The sequence below is a fragment of the Microplitis mediator genome, chromosome 11, assembly GCF_029852145.1.
Source record: "Microplitis mediator isolate UGA2020A chromosome 11, iyMicMedi2.1, whole genome shotgun sequence".
Taxonomy (NCBI): Eukaryota; Metazoa; Arthropoda; class Insecta; order Hymenoptera; family Braconidae; genus Microplitis; species Microplitis mediator.
This window is the reverse complement of record NC_079979.1, coordinates 17,808,452-17,821,715: the sequence shown is the minus strand read 5'-3', so window position 1 is coordinate 17,821,715 and position 13,264 is coordinate 17,808,452. Positions and strand designations below refer to the sequence as shown.

The 13,264-nt window shown below is 29.4% G+C and overlaps 1 protein-coding gene across 3 annotated transcripts in view; it reads left to right on the top strand.

The window, feature by feature from the left end:
• Positions 1 to 5,453: 5,453 nt before the first annotated feature.
• The window catches only part of LOC130677090 (uncharacterized), a 32,934-nt gene continuing 25,123 nt past the window's right edge, over positions 5,454 to 13,264 (top strand). For all 3 annotated transcript variants that reach the window (XM_057483679.1, XM_057483677.1, XM_057483678.1), the window contains exon 1: positions 5,454 to 5,862. The gene's annotated coding sequence lies outside the window, so the exon portion shown is untranslated. The remainder of the gene's footprint in view (positions 5,863 to 13,264) is intronic.

Sequence of the window (13,264 nt, the reverse complement as noted above, 5' to 3'; positions counted from 1 at the left end):
TTACCGATACTCCTCCTTGTTTTTAAAAATTCATTTATTTTTATTCCTATTCCGGCTCTCCCATGTCTAATTGATGCTTATTCTCTTCTTCGACCAACAGTTTAATTACACGTTGCTTCATTTCGAATATACAAGACCGTTAAAAATTTTGAGTTTTATTTTTCATGATACTGAAGTTAGCCGACGTCTAATAATTTTTGGATTTTATTTAAGACAGTAAAGTATAAAAAAAAAATTTGAAAAAATTACACTTGTAGTTTTTTAAATTTTCTACGTGTGCATATTTTTTATTTTTTTGTAATTTATTTGTTGAAAAAAAATTTTTGGATTTTTTTTTGAACAATTAAATTTGAAGAAAAAAAAAACTAAAAATATGCACATGTAGAAAATTTTAAATACTACACACAGAAAAAAAAAAATTCTCGCTTGAAGGTCAATATTCTTGATTCAAGAAAATTTTTTTTAAGACCTAAATTTTCTCCGATAAAGTAGAAATCGTCTCCGACCAAGACGAATTTTTTTTAACCAAGACAAATTCTCTTGGCTCAAGAAAATTTTGACTTGGTTCCCGAAAACGTTTGTCTTCAAAAATATTTTCTTGACTCAAGATAACTTTTTTTTTCTGTGCAGGTACAATTTTTTCAAATATTTTTTTTTTTATTTTTATCGTTTAAAAAAAAATCCAAAAATTATTAGACGTCTGCTAACTTCTGGATCATCATTTTTTCATGATACTGAAGTAAGTCGACGTGTAATAATTTTTGGATTTTATTTTAGACAGTAAATTATAGAAAAAAAAAAATTTGAAAAAATTGCACCTGTAGTTTTTTAAAATTTCTACATGTGCATATTTTTATTTTTTATTTTTTTGTAATTTATTTGTTGAAAAAAAATCTGAAAATTTTTAATTGTCTGCTAACTTTAGGATCATTACTTTTTGAATTTAAAAAATTATCTAGAGTAATTTGATAATAATAAAAAATTTTAAAAAATATTTTAAACCTGGGAAATTATTGATACTGATAAAAATAGTTTGACCTGATTATGTAATTCGTGATTTGGTATGTACGTCATTCACAAGCACGTATGTGTATAATTTAGTGTCCAAGAAGTACCGTTTATTCAACTGCATACTTGAGTGGATATCGGCTTAAGAGGTGTAGTGGATACCTGTTGACTCGTTTACATACAAACTTAAATCAAGATAACGTTTTTAAATCCACCTTTAATAAATTAATTGTTTTATCTAACGCGTTTCCAGTTAGACGGTCTATTTTTTAAATCGCGCAGTATTTTTTTTTAAATTGTTGCTGCGAAAAATCGACGAGTTTTCAGTCTTTAAACTTTTTACGGAGCTCAGTAATTTTTTAAAATAAAATACTGTTATAAGATCTAGTCTCCAGGTCGGATCATTTGAATATTTTGTAGCTGTATATTGTAGAAGATGCTAAATGAATTCTTATATATATTTATCTTAAGACTTAAGATCGGAATTTAGTCTTTGGACTTCAGGTTAGAGTTTAATTTTTTTTTCTCGCTTATAAAAAAATTTTGAATTTTTTCTTTCTCTGACCTGAGGCTAAATTTGTACTCAGACTCAGACTATTTTTATTCTCAAATTTTTTGGAGCTCAAAAAATTTTACTCGGTGATTTAAAAAAAAATAAAAATATGTAGGGCATATAGAAGAATTTGAATGAAGCATCGAGTTATCAAACTGATGATTTTCTCTTGTTTTAATATAGCGTTGGCTGTACCGTTACATTTGGCAGCTTCCTGTTGACGATCACTACAAGCCCATTCCGTCACCCCTGTTGGTCATCTTCTGCATACTTATACATATTCCTAAGTCACCTGCTCCTTCCATTCCAAAGTACACACACACGCATGTAAATATAACCACACACTCATACAATTTAAAAAAAATAAATACATAAAATTTTTTTCCATCCATAAATATGCGATCGTCATATCATGAAAAATTGACGCTACTAAAAAATTCGTGACACGCTTTTGGATTTCTATTTAAGTCACTTGGAATCATGACGTGAGTTACGATGATCTGATCCGCATAATTTTATTCTTATCCGTTTTGTACTTGCAAGACTCGAGGATGCGACACGAGTCATTGGCATGCAATTTTTATACTTGGAATACCCGGGTAAAAAATTTCAAGCTAAAATAATATTAAAATTTTTTTCTCAGCCAAGAAGTGGCCGAAAAAAGGCTCAGGTAGTGAGCACTGGGCTGAAAATTTGCTAGGCCGAAAAATGGCTGATAATTAGGTCTGAAAAAAAAACCGGAAATAAGCCGACTCAATTTATCGGTCTATTTATTAAGAATAATAAAATTTCGACGTGTTTTCGGTCAACTTGCGGCTTTTTTCAATAAAATTCTATGTCTTCACCGAGATTTCAGTCAACTTTCGGCCATTTTCAATAAAATTTTATGATTTCGGCGAGATTTTGGTCTTTTTCAGTGAAATTCGATGATTTCGGCGAAATTTCGGACAACTTTCTGCTTTTTCCAATAAAATTCTATGGTTTCGCCGAGATTTCAGCCAACTTTCGGCCATTTTCAACAAAATTCTATGGTTTCGGCGAGATTTTGGTCTTTTTCAGTGAAATTCGATGATTTCGGCGAAATTTCGGACAACTTTCTGCTTTTTCCAATAAAATTCTATGGTTTCGCCGAGATTTCAGCCAACTTTCGGCCATTTTCAACAAAATTCTATGGTTTCGGCGAGATTTTGGTCTTTTTCAGTGAAATTCGATGATTTCGGCGAAATTTCGACCTTTTTCAGTAAAATTCTATAATTTCGGAGAAATTTCGGACAACTTTCGGCCATTTTCAATAAAATTCTCTGGTTTCGGCGAGATTTTGGCCAACTTTTGACCTTTTTTAATAAAATTTTACAGTTTCAGCGTAATTTCGGCCAACGTCTTTTACCCGAGTACTTAGTAAAATTTAAAATTGCTCGATAAAAAAAAATTTTTAAATAATTGTCGCGGTGGATTACTGTTGACTTTTTAATTCTCATTATTTGTTAATTAATTAATTTATAAATTAATTATTTTATATTATTATTAATATAATTATTGCGTGTTGTATACGTTAAAATAAATTGAGAGAACTGACTTAACTACCGAGTCGTTGAGTTGAACGCCTCGAAGTGCAGCAGACCCGATAACTGCTAACGGAATGTGCATCTACACCTTCATCGTAAATTTTTATTATTATTAAACATGTTGCCAAGAGCATGCGATATTAGAATTATTTAAATGAGAGTAACAATAATAATAATATTATAGATGTGCATTTAAATAATTAGACATTTTAAATAGCGGGCATGTAAACATGATACATAAAAAATATAATACTGTATATTATCACACACAAAAGAATTGATTTAATTTTTTTATGCCTGGTAGCCCATTAGCTGTGCCCGACTTATCTCTCACTGGATCAAATGTGTCGAGGACTGATGGGAAAATTACAGAAAGACCTAGTTGATACAGTAGGAATTCCACTAATACCTCACGCCCGTTGGTGGAATCGAACCCAAGCTCTCGCGGTCGAGTCTTCAATTTTATTGTCAGCCTACGGGTCGGGTGTGGCTGCTACTTTTTAATGAAAATTAGAATTTCTACGGTCAGAAATAATTTTCTTAGAACTAAAGATCTATGCAACGTTATTTTGAATTTTTTGAAAAATTTCGAGGTCATTCACTCAAAAGTGGTCCCGGGTCAAAAATAAAACTTGATTCAGGCTCGCTTCACCTTATTTTCTTTTGAAGTTAACGATTTGCCGACGATTTTTCGATAAGATCTCAAATTTTTCGACTTAAATTATATTTTATTGAACTTTTTTCATCTTAGCTTCAACTTATTTGTAATATTTGATCTTAGTTTGAACTTATTCGTCTTTACTTTGAGCACGATAGAGATTCACCTTACTTTTGACTTGCTTAACCAAGTCGAAAAAAAGTTATTTATTCGCCTTACTTTCGCCTTAATATATAAAAATTATTTCACCTTAGTTTTGAATTTTTCGTCTTAAAATTTGAGTCGAATCGTGACTGTAAACCAGTCAAGTCTAAATCAAGGCGAAAACTCAACGTATTTTATATTTCCTAAAAAAAAAAGTCGAGTTAGTCTTGTAAAAACAGCTCCAAATTTCGACTTGGTAAACCAAGTCTAAATCAAGTTTTATTTTTGATCCGGAGTGATTAAAAAATATTATAAAAGTCTATGGACGTAATCTGTAAATTTTTTTGTAAAAATCGGGTTCCCTTGAGCTTAGAGAAATTTATTTGATTTCTCTGTCAAAATTAATTTCAATCGACTAAATATTTGGATATTTGACTTTCAGTATGAGCCCATTCATATTTTTTTCAAAATTATGCTCATAAATTATTCAGAAATTAGATTCCATTTATTTTTTTCCGCGAATCAAAATTTATTGACTTTAAATTCAAAAACTATTTTTAATATTAAAAACATCGTCCAAATTCTAGTAACAAAAAATTTTACCCTAGCAAACAAAAATTTTTTATTTATAGCCTAGTGATATTTGAAGCGATGAAATTGTCACCATAAATTAGCGGATAATTAAAAAAATACTAAACAATTAAATAATTACCACTTTTCCTCTTATTTAAACATTAAAAGTCTATCGCAACCATCAAAACCTAGTTTAGTTTAACACCAATTTGCTGGACTTCAATTACAGACCTGGTTTAACTCAATTACTCCTAATTTCGACTATTTTTTCTCTCACAACAAAAATTTGAAATTTCATAAAAAATACTGAAATAAAACTCATTTGAATATAAAAATTTATTTCCTATCCAAGCATTAATGTCTCCAATATTTCGTCAGCTTCTCAGCTACACTTTCTTTTTTAATCTCATCATAATTATTCCCATAGTAAATTAAATTTAAAATTTCATAACGCCATTAGAAAACAATATTCAAAGACTAACAGACAAATATCATCAATATAAATATATCCTGCTCATATATTTTCAAAAAATCTCAGTCTACGTGCGAATATTTTTCGACCGTCCAGCCTCAGCTGAAAATATTCCATGGACCTCCTTGAGATATTTCTTGATCTCTAAAATGCATACCAACCCTCGTTCCCTCCGATGGTTTCTCTTGTATATATATGTATACATATATATACCAACACTTGGATTTATAAGTAAAGAACTGAGCTAAGCCAGATACCTAAGAACCAGAGAGTGGGCAACACACTGACAAGTTTTAAGCCGAGTAATACCGATTGTTCCCGAGTTCCACCTCCTTCTGCGTAACCAACCTCACCTTTTATTCCTCTTCTTGTACTTTTTTATCCAACTTACACCGTCTTGAGTTTATATTCCAGCAAAAGTAGTAGTAGTAGTAGTAGTAGTAGTAGTAGTAGTAGTTTAAGTAGTAGTATTACCAGTAGTAGTGTAGTAGTATAGAGCTGTAGAGTCTGAGCAGGTAAAACAGCCTTCGCCACTCGTCGTCTTCGTTCACCTGAGCACCTGGGCAATCTTAGGTTGTCTAGAACGGCCCTCCTCAGTTTAGTATCGCCGGGCCGGAGGAAAAGAGCTCCGTGACCCTGAAGAATATTCGCGATTCGAAAATAATTTTAGCGATTCTTCATCAATATTCAAAACTACTCCACTTATTTGTGAATATTTATTTATTATCTTGAATTATTGTATTATCAGTGACCAGTGGAAAGCAGTCTTGTGTGGTTTTAATCAACTCGAGTCTCAGTAAAAAATATATATTGAATAGACTCGTACTATAAGTGTTCATGTGCCTCGTAAGGACTATTTCTTGAGAAGGAGGTGAACGCACCGGCTAATGTGAGTCTATTTATTTATTTTTTCTTTCTTATTAATATTGAAACGGTTAAAAAAATATGCTACATATATATATTATTAGCGAGTAAATAAATAAATTTGAATTAATTATAGACTTAAAATAGCGAATTTGTTGTAACGCTAGGAAATTTAATTCTATAATTAATAAATAAATACATGAGGATTTTTTTCACCCACGCTTTGTGGTTTTTCTTTGTGTCGCATGAGTAAAATCGTGTATCCAAGGCCGAGGATATCTGTATAAAAGTAAAATATATATATGTATATATATATAAACATGAATATAATATGTAGACGTGAATTATTGTGAAATGGTGGAGGTTGGTTGGTTGGTTGAGTTTTGTAAAGCGAAAAAGGAAGTCTTACTGATGTGAATGTACTGTCATGATCATTTAGTTGTATATATATATGTATATATATAAAGTACGAAGGTAAAAGCTAAAGATAAAAGTAGTCTTTTGTAGGCAGCATTATATTACGCGGCTAAGGTGGGCGAACGGATGCACAAAACGCTTATTTAACGCATACTTTACACGGAAAAAAAAAACTAAGAAATATTTCATTTTCTCATTACAAGAAATTTTAAATCTGATAAATTTTCGGTGGAAAAATTTCAAGATTTCACGCAAAATCGAAGAAATTGCAGTTCAGCTCAAAATATGCCGATCTGCTTTTTTGGACCGGGGTAAAAATTTCGGTTTTTCGTCAGGAAAATCATTTTTCCGCGGAAATATAAAACTAATGTAATTTTTTCGATTTACTGCTTAAGAAAAAATTGTTTTTACCGAAGTTATTTTTTTTTGGGTACTCGAAAGTATGAACTGAATATTTTTCAATGTTTGTAGTCTTGGAAACTTGGGATAAAAAAATATATATATTTATAAATAATGAAACAATCGCCACACCCTTTGGTCCATTACATACCTGTGCGTTCGCGCGGAATCATCAGGGATTTTAAAGTCTAACATTTCTTGGTTGTAATGCAGTTGGAAAATTAGAAAGGCATTATCTCATGAATATATATGGGTGTATATATAAATTTATATTGTACTGAATCAAAATATAAATATATATGGTAATGATATATTTTACAAAAGAATTTTTTAATGGAAGAAAAAAATTCTGTAGGTTTTAGATTTGAAAAAGTATGCAAATGTAAAGATTTTCAGTGTCCACGTGTTTTAGTTTCCTGTGACTCGATCGCGTCTCGGTCGACGAACTTCATCAGCAATATGTACTGTATATAATATATATATAAGAGAGTGGAGGAAAAACACGCACGATCGGTTGCAAGGTGTTTACTTAAAAATTATTTTTTTTTGTTATATATTTGTAATATATAATAAATTGTGAACCGTGAGAAATTTAACCTCAAGCTGTTTATGTAGATACTGAGTTTAAAAATTATGCGTACTTTCTATTTACATTTTTTTTTTTTAATTTACGTAATTAATTTATATGTTTTTTAATTTTGTAAAATAATATGATAATTATTTTGTCCAGGGTATTATTAAAATTTGAAATAAATATATGACTTGTAGATGTATGGGTTTAGAATATATCGGATTTGATATTGTTTATTACTATAAATGGTGATAACATTTTAAAGTTCGATAAAGTTTAAATACTGGTATTTTTCTCACTAATCTTTGTGAAATTTCTCCCGCGGCTTTCTCTCCGCGACTTAAAGTCCGGTTCTGGTTAGTCTACTCGTTTTGTACTTATACTAATCCACGGCTCAATATCATAACTATATAAAAGTCATAAATTATTTTTAAATTACACTGAAAAAAATAATTTTTTTTAAAAATTATTTCAATCAAAATCAAAAATATTTATGACTGAAATTAACAATGATACTGAAGTTAGCTGACGTCCAATAATTTTTGGATTTTTTTTAAGCAATAAATTATAAAAAAAAAAATATTTGAAAAAATTGCACTTATAGTTTCTTAAATTTTCTACATGTGCATATTTTTATTTTTATTTTTTTTTTAAATTAAGTCATTGAAAAAAAAATCGAAAATTTTTAACAGTCTGCTAACTTCACACTGAAAAAAATAATCGCTAGCTGCTAGCGATTTTTTTCTTTAGCAGCTAGCGATTTTTAATCGTTAGCTGCAAGCGATTATTTCGCTAGCGGCTAGCGATTTTTTCTTTAGCAGCTAGCGATTTTTAATCGTTAGCTGCAAGCGATTATTTCGCTATCTGCTAGCGATTTTTTCTTTAGCTGGTAGCGATTAAAAATCGCTTGCTGGAAGCGATTATTTCGCTAGCTGCTAGCGATTTTTTCTTTAGCTGGTAGCGATTAAAAATCGCTTGCTGGAAGCGATTATTTCGCTAGCTGGAAGCGATTTTTTCTTTAGCAGGTAGCGATTAAAAATCGCTTGCTGGAAGCGATTATTTCGCTAGCTGGAAGCGATTTTTTCTTTAGCCGGTAGCGATTAAAAATCGCTTGCTGGAAGCGATTTATTCGCTAGCAGGTAGCGATTAAAAATCGCTTGCTGGAAGCGATTTTTTCTTTGGCAGGGAGCGATTAAAATACTGTTTTTATCATTGAAATAAATTTATAAATATACATATTCATATATATTTATACATATATATAAATATATATTTATATGTTCATATATACATATATATATATATGTATATATATATATAAATATATATATATATATATATAATATATATATATATATATATATATATATATATATATATATATATATATATATATATATATATATATATATATATATATATATATATATATACACACATATATATATATATATATATATATATATATATATATATACACACATATATATATATATATATGTATATATATATGAACATATAAATATATATTTATATATATGTATAAATATATATGAATATGTATATTTATAAATTTATTTCAATGATAAAAACAGTATTTTAATCGCTTCCAGCTAGCGAAATAATCGCTTCCAGCAAGCGATTTTTAATCGCTACCAGCTAAAGAAAAAATCGCTAGCAGCTAGCGAAATAATCGCTTCCTGCAAGCGATTTTTAATCGCTAGCTGCTAAAGAAAAAATCGCTTCCAGCAAGCGATTTTTAATCGCTACCTGCTAGCGAATAAATCGCTTCCAGCAAGCGATTTTTAATCGCTACCTGCTAAAGAAAAAATCGCTTCCAGCTAGCGAAATAATCGCTTCCAGCAAGCGATTTTTAATCGCTACCAGCTAAAGAAAAAATCGCTAGCAGATAGCGAAATAATCGCTTGCAGCTAACGATTAAAAATCGCTAGCTGCTAAAGAAAAAATCGCTAGCCGCTAGCGAAATAATCGCTTGCAGCTAACGATTAAAAATCGCTAGCTGCTAAAGAAAAAAATCGCTAGCAGCTAGCGATTATTTTTTTCAGTGCAGGATCATAAGTTAACAGACAATTAAAAATTTTTGGATTTATTTTTTCAACAGAGCAATTGCAAAAAAAAAAAAACTAAAAAAATGCACATGTAGAAAATTAAAAAACCTATAGGTGCAATTTTTTTGAATATTTTTTTTTTTATCATACATCGTTTTAAAAAAAATCCAAAAATTATTAAACGCCGGCTGACTTCATCATAAAATATTTTTATATATATGTATGACTATTGCATACGCATTATTAATATATGAGTAATTGATTGCATGTAAGTATGAAATAAAATTTAAGTTACAGCTGAACAATACGAAATTTTAACGGTCGCATTATTGTATATTTATTTGTATTTTCTCGCGATAAATTTATCAGAATATTAATGAGAGCGTTGCTCTTTTCTATGCTCAATTCAGAGCATCTTTAATATTTAAAAAAAAAAAATTTCATAAAAAATAAATTGAGCGGTAAAATATAAATTTATAAACGAGCGAATGACGACTGAAGTGATTATTTGAATAATTGTACGAGAAAAACTTGTTTGATCGAAGTTAATAACAAAAAACTTGTTAAGCCGGACGATATCTTGGTGATACGGCTCTAGAGCCGATAGAAAGCTCAGATCTTGACCTTTGCATATAAAATTTCATAAATATATTGAGGAATAAGTAGAAAAAATTTTTTTTTGCTTGAAATGACAGAGAATGAGAGGAAGGAGGAAGTGGGGCAAGATAAGCCTTAACAAATCCTTGTAAGGTAGCGGAAATTATTATCCGTGTTTATCACGACAATGAAGCAACGGTTCTTTCAGCCGTTCGTGATTATGTTTTAATCGATTACGATTGTAATCGATTTACCGTTTCGTCACTGATATTACATTTGTCATATGAATCTACATACTATTGTATTCTTATTACAAAATTTTTTATACGATCATAATAATGCAGGTTTATTTACATTATTTCATTATGTCACTTAATAAATCCCACGAGCATGAATAAACACAATTTTTTTTTTTATTAATTAAAGTTGTAATAACTGAAATTTTTTTAATGGGGCAAGAAATAAATTTCTACTGAAAATTACTACCTCTGTTCAAATTTAAATTTACGTACACAGAAAAAAAAACTATCGAATAGAAGAAAAAATTCTTTACTCAATAAATTTTTTTTTAAAACCTCAATTTTTTATGACCCTGAAATTAGCAGACAATTAAAAATTTTTGAATTTTTTTTTGAACAATTAAATTTGAAGAAAAAAAAACTAAAAATATGCAGACGTAGAAAATTTAAAAAACTACAGGTGCAATTTTTTCAAATTTTCTTTTTCTTCTGGTTTATCGTCTAAAAAAAAAATTCAAAAATTATTAGACATCTGCTAATTTCAGTATCATAATTTTTTAAGATCCAGAAGTTAGCAGACAACTAGAAATTTTCGGATTTTTTTTTCAACAAATAAATTACAAAAAAACAAAAACTAAAATATGCACATGTAGAAAATTTAAAATACTACAGGTGGAATTTTTTCAAATTTTTTTTTTTTTTATAATTTATTGTTAAAAAAAAAGTCTAAAAATTATTATACGTCGGCTAACTTCAGTATCATAATTTTTTGGGATATAATAGAAATTTTCTCTAACAAGGAGTAATTTTCTTGGCTCAAAAAAATCTTGACTTGGTTCCCGAAAACGTTTGTCTTCAAAAATATTTTTTTGACTAAAGATTTTTGACTCAACTTTTTTTCTGTGTACGTAAAAGATTTCTTTGCGCAAAAAATTTTTTTTTATTCAAATAATTAGAAAAACTTGAAATAAATATCATGACAAAAAAAAAGATTGAAACCACAATGGCATATAATTATTAATATGCCTAGTAGGCAATTACACACACGGGTTAAAATGTCCTACTTTTCTCCCTAGATGTTTAATGTCCTACAATTATTAAGCGAAATAATGAAAAAAATCTACAACAGAATTTTAATTGTCAATGTAAAAAATTAATTTTTAAAAATTCTTAGTACCGTAGTAATTACCGGTTGTTCGGGAGATTAAAAATGTCAATGATACTGAGGAAAATAAAGACGAGGCGGAGACTTTGCTAACCGTTAGTTGCAGCTTCAAGCTTCAATACAGGATGGAAAATAATTCAGCTGATGGAATGCACGAGTTATTTAGTCAGTTGTCTATTATGTATGCAACTGTAATGCAACTTAAACTCGGAACGTTGCAATCTGGGTTAAAATTACAGCCACCACTTCACTGAGTTTATCTATTTCGTTCTGCAATAAAAACTTCAGTGGGTTTCCGAGTGCAAATAAAACAATTTATAGCTGATGGAAAATAAAATTCTTAGATAAATAAAATAAATGATTAAAAAATCTAGTAAAAAGTACTATAGGAAATTCAATGAACCAATCAATGAAATTACTTCGCAACACTCCCCGAGGCTTTAGGTCGTATTCCATTGCTATTTGCCCATTGTTTCAGATAATTAATGTCCGATAAAAACGACACGTAAAATATTTTTTGTATAATTTATCTAAATACTTTTTGCATTATTTTTGAATCTTTTTACTTGCCATTTAGAGACACCCGTCCGCCAATATCATAAATTTCCACAAGAATTCAAACATCTCGATAAAGAAAAATTTATTGCCGGTGATAAAATCCATGTTTTTATAAAATAACAAGTTATTTTTTATTCCACACACCTGATATATATATTTGAAACAACTATTTTTATTGATTATAAATTTCCATTTTTAGACAAAAATTCAATCCAAAATTTTTTTAAAACCTTCAAAATTAATAAATTCACTTTTTTTTAACTATTCGTAAATTTTGCAACCGTCTACAATAATTTTTCGTAAAGAAAAAAAAAACCACCAATTCAATTTTTCCCGCGTGAATTTAAAAAAAATAATCAGTATTGGATATTTATTTTCCGACTTTTCAAACCGAAAATAAGTGAAACCGCGTTTCTGCACAATTACTATAGATTAAATTCAAACACCTTCTATATAATAAATAAAGTATAGTATACATTTCATATAATTTTCGAATGTTCTGAGAAAAGTATTAATATATTTTCGATAGTCTGCAGTGAAAGTCATTTCAACTTTGAAAATGAAAAAATAATAAAAAAAATTTATAAGAATGGCTAGATAAGCGACATCATAGGGGATTAAATGTTTAAATGTAGTTCAGTCGGTTTTGCTAATCCGGAAGTTGAATTATCACAGCCGTAATCACCGTTCTTTGGCCTACTATTCAGAGGAGCTCACTTACATACTTTACTCTTGTGATAAAGGCTCTATACATATACACATATATGCATATCAACATGTTCATGTGTACGCACACATACATATATGTACATATAATTGTAAAGTGAAGGTGAGTATAGGCAACGATAAAATGTTTTCGCGCCAAATTACAACGTTGATATATATGACTTAGCAGGTAAATAAAACGGTGGATACGGGTATATTTAGAGTCATACATAAAAAGTTATACATAATCTTAGTATGGTTTAACATGTCTACCAGTACCGACACTATAACCGAGAACCTGGGAAGTCATTGTTCGCTTTTTATACAACCGTTATTGCCCACGAGCTAACGGACTATCCGAATACCACTTTCTACACTATTCAATACTTATCTTCTAATTTTAGTTTTATTTATTTTCTTTTTTTTAACTTATATATGGAGTATACAGTGGAAACTCAATTATCTTTTTTCCGAGCGAGTAATCACTCAATTTATCAGCGAACGCGATATTTTTCTTTCATTTAAAAATTAAATTTTTTAAGAGGGTTTTGATTATTAGAAATAGATTAATTTTCACCTTTGAAGGATTAGTGTACGGAAGTTAACTCAAGGCTTCATATAATACGAACGAGTTCAAGTCATACCGGTTTCCATGGCTGATGGTGGACGAGAAAGATGAACCAAGTCAAGGGGGACTCGATACTTAC